Source organism: Phyllobates terribilis, unplaced genomic scaffold, assembly GCF_046119375.1.
Source record: "Phyllobates terribilis strain yellow unplaced genomic scaffold, ASM4611937v1 Scaffold_170__1_contigs__length_4071412, whole genome shotgun sequence".
NCBI lineage: Eukaryota > Metazoa > Chordata > Amphibia > Anura > Dendrobatidae > Phyllobates > Phyllobates terribilis.
Genome location: NW_027362930.1, coordinates 2,064,057 through 2,072,000, shown reverse-complemented (window position 1 = coordinate 2,072,000; position 7,944 = coordinate 2,064,057). Strand labels below are relative to the sequence as shown.

Genomic DNA, 7,944 nt, shown 5'->3' with positions numbered 1-7,944 from the left:
CAACAATATACTGAAAGGTCAATTATATTGTGCAGCTTATCTCACCACCTGTAGTTATTTAGGTGAAAGCTCCAAAATGCTTGCCTAATATGTCTGTTTATCCAAAAGGAAGTAAAAAGGGAGAGCTAGAAAGATAGCATTGCATCACATTACATGGCAATGCAATGCACAGTTGCTGAAGTTGAACCAAAATGAGCTTGTAATCTGGCTTCTGCAACTTTGAACATGAAAAATCCAATGAGGAGAAGAAAAGCAAAGCCAAAGAGTCCATCCCAAAATCCGACAAACAAGCAAAATGAACAAAAAACATTGAATTCAATTCTTTCTGATTTTAGAAACTGCATTAAAGAAGGGGTGCACCGGTCCTGGAGATACTGCAATACCAGGTCAATGCGTGGAGTGGACAGAGCAAGCTCTTTTTCCATCTCCCTGTTCTAAAAATCCATTTAATATATGGTCCCCAGATAGGGGACATATCAGATATTAAACTGATAAGAACAGATACTACACTTGATCTTAGCCAAAAGGCCGAGAAGCGATAACCAGAATTGGTTTCAAACTACGGAGCCACCCAAGGATCCTGAAAAGTCCATTTGTGGAGATGAGCTCCTGGACTCCCGTTAAGAAGACATGTTGTCAACCTCTAGATCCCTTACATGCCTGCACTTTTCGGCTTGCTGCTGCTGCAATCCACGCGTTTTAGATCTGCATAACTCCACCTCTTTAAACACAGCACCTTCACCCCGTGCTGTTCCCACCCGCCTCAACACCGTTGGAAGGGAGGAGAACCAATTAAGGCGGGGGGTGGGGTGGAACGAGCAGCTGTCTACCCTTAGCAGGAGGGCTCCTGATTACATATGACGCGCCCCCTGGGACATATTCCTTTTTGAGGGGAATACCCGGCACCGGATCAGATGGGGGGTTGTAGTCTCCGAGCGGCTGTGACCCGGTCCCGTGCCCAGGGCGTCAAGCTAAGTGTTATGTGGCAGTCCTTACTGATGTTATAAGAGTTCTTTTGTGTCGACTACGCCACCCGTTGTAATGCGGTCACTGTGGCCGCCGCTGCAGCAGGGTCCGCTGAGGCTGATGGTGGATGTGCAGCTTGGTGGGATAACCCCCAACGGGAGGGGTATAGCCTCAGAGGGGACAGGCGCAGAGGATGGGGGTTGTGGTGGGGCGGTGCAGCCGGCAATGAAGACAGACTCGGGTTGTGCAGTTAAGGGAGTTTACTTACTGCTGATGTTTCGGTCACTCCAGCTGTTAGTGACCACCCGAGCCGTGCTGCGTCCACCAGGTCCTGGATCCTGCCAACCCCCAAACAAGTCCGGAGCGTGGCCCTGAGCTCTCCCTCTGTCCTTTCTTCAGCCGTCCCCACCAGGGATCCACCTAGGTCCAGCTCCCTCGGGCCTTCTGTTGGGCAACCCTTGGCCTTAGGTTCCCTGACCCTCCATGTGGTATGCCTTCAGGGTGGATGTAGTGGGTGGCCGTGGCAGATGCTGCCCACAGCCTCCGGTCTCTGGCTAGGGATGTTTTTGCCCCCACCAGCTTGGGTTCCGGTACCCTTGTGCTGACTCCTCACCCGGTGCTCTAATTTGGGTTCTTGGGTCCCTTCTGCTGTCCCCCTCTGGGTCTTTCTCTTTCTTTCTCCTCTCTCTCTCTCCAGGGCTGCTGTTTTCTTCTCTCTCCTCTCCAACTGACTTGTTCTCAGCGTCTGACCCTGATCTAAGTTGGTGCCCTCCTTATATATCCCTCTATGTGTGAGCTCAGGTGACCAGCACCCAATGAGCTCCTATCACTACCCAGACTGCTCCCCCTATCTGCCCCTACACTACATGGGATGTACCACCCCCCTCCCACTCCAGCCAGGAACAGGCTCGGTTGTACCTGCACATTTCTAAGTGGGAGTACCGTCGGCCTGCTCCTCTGGAATGGGATGTATGTAGTGCATGCAGTCTATCTGAGCTCAGTTCCACACTCCTTCCTTACCCGGGAGTGGAATATCACACCTCTGGGTTGAGGTGCAATACCCCTGTAGCAGCCGAATCCTCAGGGTGCTACATTCCCCCCTGGTAAATCACAGCACGTCCTCGGGCTGTAAGACAAAATACCAAAACATACAAAATTTTTATATGAACATATAAAACATATAAACATTATATATATATAAAACTTTTTCATATAAACATTCTCGTAGACTTCTCTGGTCTCTGGTTCCTCCTCCGGACACTGTGCAACGTGTGTCCGGGAAAAGTGCGACAGTCTTTCTAGAAAAATGGTTTCTCCTATAAAACCGGTAGGGGGCGCTTTAGGAAGCGCAACTATATACAGGGAAAGTTGGAAGTTGGCCGCTCTCAGTCCTCGGCCAGGTAGAGGGAAGGGAATGGCTGCTCACAGTCCTCAGCCTGTAGGATGAAGGGGTTAACGGGTAAAACAGTTCACTGGTCCCAACGGGGACTATTTTAGCAGCAGCAACAGTTTCAGTTTCTATATACCCCGATTGGGTAACTATTTACAACACTTCTCGGCCGCACTCAACGGCGTCTTCCTCCTGCTCTTTGCTTATAGCTGGTTATTACTTCAGACCCGTCCGGGTCCTCTTGCTCCTCCTCCTCGCACCGCAACTCCTCCTCCGTCAGGCGGTGTACGTGGAGGGCATAAGGTCCTTTGGCACACTTGTGCCGGGTGAAAGTGACCTCGTCTCCGACGTAGAGGTCACGGCCTTTGTGACCTTCCGGCAGGTGGGACTCGACGTCTCTGCGAGTCACAAAAACGTCACCGCGGTTGTTACGGTCCCGAATAAAGCCCCACCCATGCTGCGGGTTGAACTTTATCACTGTCCCGATGGTGCGGGGACAATGCGCTGCACGGGGGTTCCTCCTAGTCCGGCTCTTCTGCTCCGCGCTCTGGATTTGGGCCTGTTGTTCTCTGACCCGCCTCTCCTCCCGTTCTCTCTTAAACTCTGCCAGCTGTTGACGGCAACACTCTGTACGTTCAGCTGCGGCTGCCCGAGTTTCTCCGGTGAACCCCATCAAATCTTCTCCCGTGGGGTCCCACACGAATTGGGCTTCTGCTAGAGGAGGCGAGACCCGAGCCACGGGCTTCGGAGCCGGGATTAGGGGCTCACACAAGGGCCCTAGTCTTTGCTGCCGCTCCAGCTCAGGGTACCCTTCGGGCCAGATGAAGGGCCGCCCGTCCGGCCATGTGAGCTGGCCGAAGAGGTCCTCCCCCAGGTGTGGCACCCTAGGTATTGCGGGCGCGGGCGCGGTGGTGGTGGCGCCCGGGTTGCCCAGGCCTTGCGGCCAGGCCTGGGGCACCTGGAAGGTGAAGGGCACCGTTAGGACAGCGGCGCCCTGGGCTACCTGGCCTTGCGGCCAGGCCGGAGGCTCCGCGGAGGTAGGGGGCGCTGTTGGCGATGCGGCGCCCGGAGGTACTAGGCCTTGCGACCAGGCTGGTGGTACTTCCTGCTTGGTCACGCTCCGGGTCGGGGCGCGTGACGTCACAGGGGTCGCTGCGGCGGCTTCCGGTCGGGGCCTAGTCCATGGCGGTGACCTGGCGGCTACGGGCACAGCAGGGGGACTTTCGGGCTCTGCGACGGGGAGCTGGGGCAGGTAAGCGGTGTCACGGCTTGGGGTATAGGCGTCCCCTTTACCTGCCTCCACGCGTTCGGCTCCCTCCTCGGCGCCGTCTCCGGCCTTGGGTCCTCCTGCGCCATCCTCAGAGGCGGTCTGCTTCCTCTTCCAGGGTAGCGTGCTCCGCTGACTGGTCTCTGCGTGCTGAGCCATCTCCCGGCTCCACTCCGCCAGTATCTCGCGCTGTACCCGGGCCATCCTCCGTGCGAGGCCCTCCAGGGCAGTCTGTGCACACTCCCGGTCTCGGGGGAGCTGCGCTAGGATCTCCGCTAGACCTAGCGGGGTTGTGGACTCTAGCAGGCTCCTGACCATCGGGTCGGTGCTGCTCTGCTCGGCTTCCGGCAGGCTCCTGGCCAGCGGGCCGGTGCTGCTCTGCCCTCCTTCCTCGGTCTCTAGCAGACTCCTGGCCTGCGGGCCGGTGCTGTTCTGCTCTCTTTCCATCTCCGGGTGAGCTTTTCTGCTGCTCCTTTCCAGGCTTCCTGCCTCCGGGTGCGCTCGCTCCAGACTGCTCCAAGCGACACCCATCTTTTCTCTTCTCTTTCGTCTCCTCCCACTTCGAGGGCGGTCCCGGGGCAACTCGGTGACTGTCAGCTCCAGGGGGAGTTCTTTCACGCTGACAGACACCTCCAGCATCACAGTCTCCGTTGGTGGGGGCGGTTTCCACTTTTGGCGCCATTTTCTGTCCCGGCCCACGATGGGATGTGGCCTCTTGCCCTCCTTTGGCACGCCCATAATGGCGTCCGCTGCTCTTCCAAGGCGGGAAATCTGCGGTTTTGGCGGGAATCGCTTCCCAGTGGCGGGAAACTCTGCAGATGGCGGGAACAAGCTGGAAATGGCGGACAATCGGCGGGAAACGACTGGTGATGGAGTCCGATGGCGTGGACCCTCCGGAACCGGCGGGAGTCTTCTTTCTGAGGTAAACTTGCACTTTTCTTCAGGCACGCAGTACCCGGTTGTTGCGGGCACGTAATCCTGCCGACTACGCCAAAGTTGACGCGCCCCCTGGGACATATTCCTTTTTGAGGGGAATACCCGGCACCGGATCAGATGGGGGGTTGTAGTCTCCGAGCGGCTGTGACCCGGTCCCGTGCCCAGGGCGTCAAGCTAAGTGTTATGTGGCAGTCCTTACTGATGTTATAAGAGTTCTTTTGTGTCGACTACGCCACCCGTTGTAATGCGGTCACTGTGGCCGCCGCTGCAGCAGGGTCCGCTGAGGCTGATGGTGGATGTGCAGCTTGGTGGGATAACCCCCAACGGGAGGGGTATAGCCTCAGAGGGGACAGGCGCAGAGGATGGGGGTTGTGGTGGGGCGGTGCAGCCGGCAATGAAGACAGACTCGGGTTGTGCAGTTAAGGGAGTTTACTTACTGCTGATGTTTCGGTCACTCCAGCTGTTAGTGACCACCCGAGCCGTGCTGCGTCCACCAGGTCCTGGATCCGGCCAACCCCCAAACAAGTCCGGAGCGTGGCCCTGAGCTCTCCCTCTGTCCTTTCTTCAGCCGTCCCCACCAGGGATCCACCTAGGTCCAGCTCCCTCGGGCCTTCTGTTGGGCAACCCTTGGCCTTAGGTTCCCTGACCCTCCATGTGGTATGCCTTCAGGGTGGATGTAGTGGGTGGCCGTGGCAGATGCTGCCCACAGCCTCCGGTCTCTGGCTAGGGATGTTTTTGCCCCCACCAGCTTGGGTTCCGGTACCCTTGTGCTGACTCCTCACCCGGTGCTCTAATTTGGGTTCTTGGGTCCCTTCTGCTGTCCCCCTCTGGGTCTTTCTCTTTCTTTCTCCTCTCTCTCTCTCCAGGGCTGCTGTTTTCTTCTCTCTCCTCTCCAACTGACTTGTTCTCAGCGTCTGACCCTGATCTAAGTTGGTGCCCTCCTTATATATCCCTCTATGTGTGAGCTCAGGTGACCAGCACCCAATGAGCTCCTATCACTACCCAGACTGCTCCCCCTATCTGCCCCTACACTACATGGGATGTACCACCCCCCTCCCACTCCAGCCAGGAACAGGCTCGGTTGTACCTGCACATTTCTAAGTGGGAGTACCGTCGGCCTGCTCCTCTGGAATGGGATGTATGTAGTGCATGCAGTCTATCTGAGCTCAGTTCCACACTCCTTCCTTACCCGGGAGTGGAATATCACACCTCTGGGTTGAGGTGCAATACCCCTGTAGCAGCCGAATCCTCAGGGTGCTACACATACCTCTCCTGAAGCTGCTGCTGCTGGCTGTCCAGCAGCAGACTGAAGGTGGCTGCTGCTGTGCACAGGTATATAAAGGCTCAGAGCCTATTATGACACGCGCAGCCAGCGTTCCATTGCCACATTCCATCTACTGCAGGCAGGATACCTGGCTGGCTGAATGTCGCTGAGAAGCTCACAGAGACCGCCATAAGCAACAGTTTAACAGAATGCCACAGACTAATCAACCAAACTTTTTGGGTTGGGTTCTCTTTTATAGTCTGCAGGCATTAAATGAAAGAAGTCAGTGTTCCAGCAGAGGGAGACAACGTTTCAGAAAAGGCATTGTAGCAAACCAAAAAAGAAATTTTAAGCGCAGCAGAGTAACCAGTGCACATACCTGTTAGCTCAGGTGAGTTTAAAAGGCTGCTGTTGATAACAAGGGCATTTGCTAAATAGATGGTGTGTGTGCAACAATATACTGAAAGGTCAATTATATTGTGCAGCTTATCTCACCACCTGTAGTTATTTAGGTGAAAGCTCCAAAATGCTTGCCTAATATGTCTGTTTATCCAAAAGGAAGTAAAAAGGGAGAGCTAGAAAGATAGCATTGCATCACATTACATGGCAATGCAATGCACAGTTGCTGAAGTTGAACCAAAATGAGCTTGTAATCTGGCTTCTGCAACTTTGAACATGAAAAATCCAATGAGGAGAAGAAAAGCAAAGCCAAAGAGTCCATCCCAAAATCCGACAAACAAGCAAAATGAACAAAAAACATTGAATTCAATTCTTTCTGATTTTAGAAACTGCATTAAAGAAGGGGTGCACCGGTCCTGGAGATACTGCAATACCAGGTCAATGCGTGGAGTGGACAGAGCAAGCTCTTTTTCCATCTCCCTGTTCTAAAAATCCATTTAATATATGGTCCCCAGATAGGGGACGTATCAGATATTAAACTGATAAGAACAGATACTACACTTGATCTTAGCCAAAAGGCCGAGAAGCGATAACCAGAATTGGTTTCAAACTACGGAGCCACCCAAGGATCCTGAAAAGTCCATTTGTGGAGATGAGCTCCTGGACTCCCGTTAAGAAGACATGTTGTCAACCTCTAGATCCCTTACATGCCTGCACTTTTCGGCTTGCTGCTGCTGCAATCCACGCGTTTTAGATCTGCATAACTCCACCTCTTTAAACACAGCACCTTCACCCCCTGCTGTTCCCACCCGCCTCAACACCGTTGGAAGGGAGGAGAACCAATTAAGGCGGGGGGTGGGGTGGAACGAGCAGCTGTCTACCCTTAGCAGGAGGGCTCCTGATTACATACCTCTCCTGCTGCTGCTGCTGCTGGCTGTCCAGCAGCAGACTGAAGGTGGCTGCTGCTGTGCACAGGTATATAAAGGCTCAGAGCCTATTATGACACGCGCAGCCAGCGTTCCATTGCCACATTCCATCTACTGCAGGCAGGATACCTGGCTGGCTGAATGTCGCTGAGAAGCTCACAGAGACCGCCATAAGCAACAGTTTAACAGAATGCCACAGACTAATCAACCAAACTTTTTGGGTTGGGTTCTCTTTTATAGTCTGCAGGCATTAAATGAAAGAAGTCAGTGTTCCAGCAGAGGGAGACAACGTTTCAGAAAAGGCATTGTAGCAAACCAAAAAATAAATTTTAAGCGCAGCAGAGTAACCAGCGCACATACCTGTTAGCTCAGGTGAGTTTAAAAGGCTGCTGTTGATAACAAGGGCTTTTGCTAAATAGATGGTGTGTGTGCAACAATATACTGAAAGGTCAATTATATTGTGCAGCTTATCTCACCACCTGTAGTTATTTAGGTGAAAGCTCCAAAATGCTTGCCTAATATGTCTGTTTATCCAAAAGGAAGTAAAAAGGGAGAGCTAGAAAGATAGCATTGCATCACATTACATGGCAATGCAATGCACAGTTGCTGAAGTTGAACCAAAATGAGCTTGTAATCTGGCTTCTGCAACTTTGAACATGAAAAATCCAATGAGGAGAAGAAAAGCAAAGCCAAAGAGTCCATCCCAAAATCCGACAAACAAGCAAAATGAACAAAAAACATTGAATTCAATTCTTTCTGATTTTAGAAACTGCATTAAAGAAGGGCCTGTGGAACC

At 53.3% G+C, this 7,944-nt stretch overlaps 2 non-coding genes across 2 annotated transcripts; both read right to left on the bottom strand.

Moving 5' to 3' along the window:
- Positions 1-349: 349 nt before the first annotated feature.
- On the bottom strand, positions 350-540 carry LOC141211992 (U2 spliceosomal RNA). Its single transcript, XR_012281813.1, has one exon. It is a non-coding gene; the product is annotated as a U2 spliceosomal RNA (small nuclear RNA).
- Positions 541-6,622: 6,082 nt separating this feature from the next.
- Positions 6,623-6,813, bottom strand: LOC141211291 (U2 spliceosomal RNA). The gene has a single exon (XR_012281270.1). It is a non-coding gene; the product is annotated as a U2 spliceosomal RNA (small nuclear RNA).
- Positions 6,814-7,944: the final 1,131 nt, after the last annotated feature.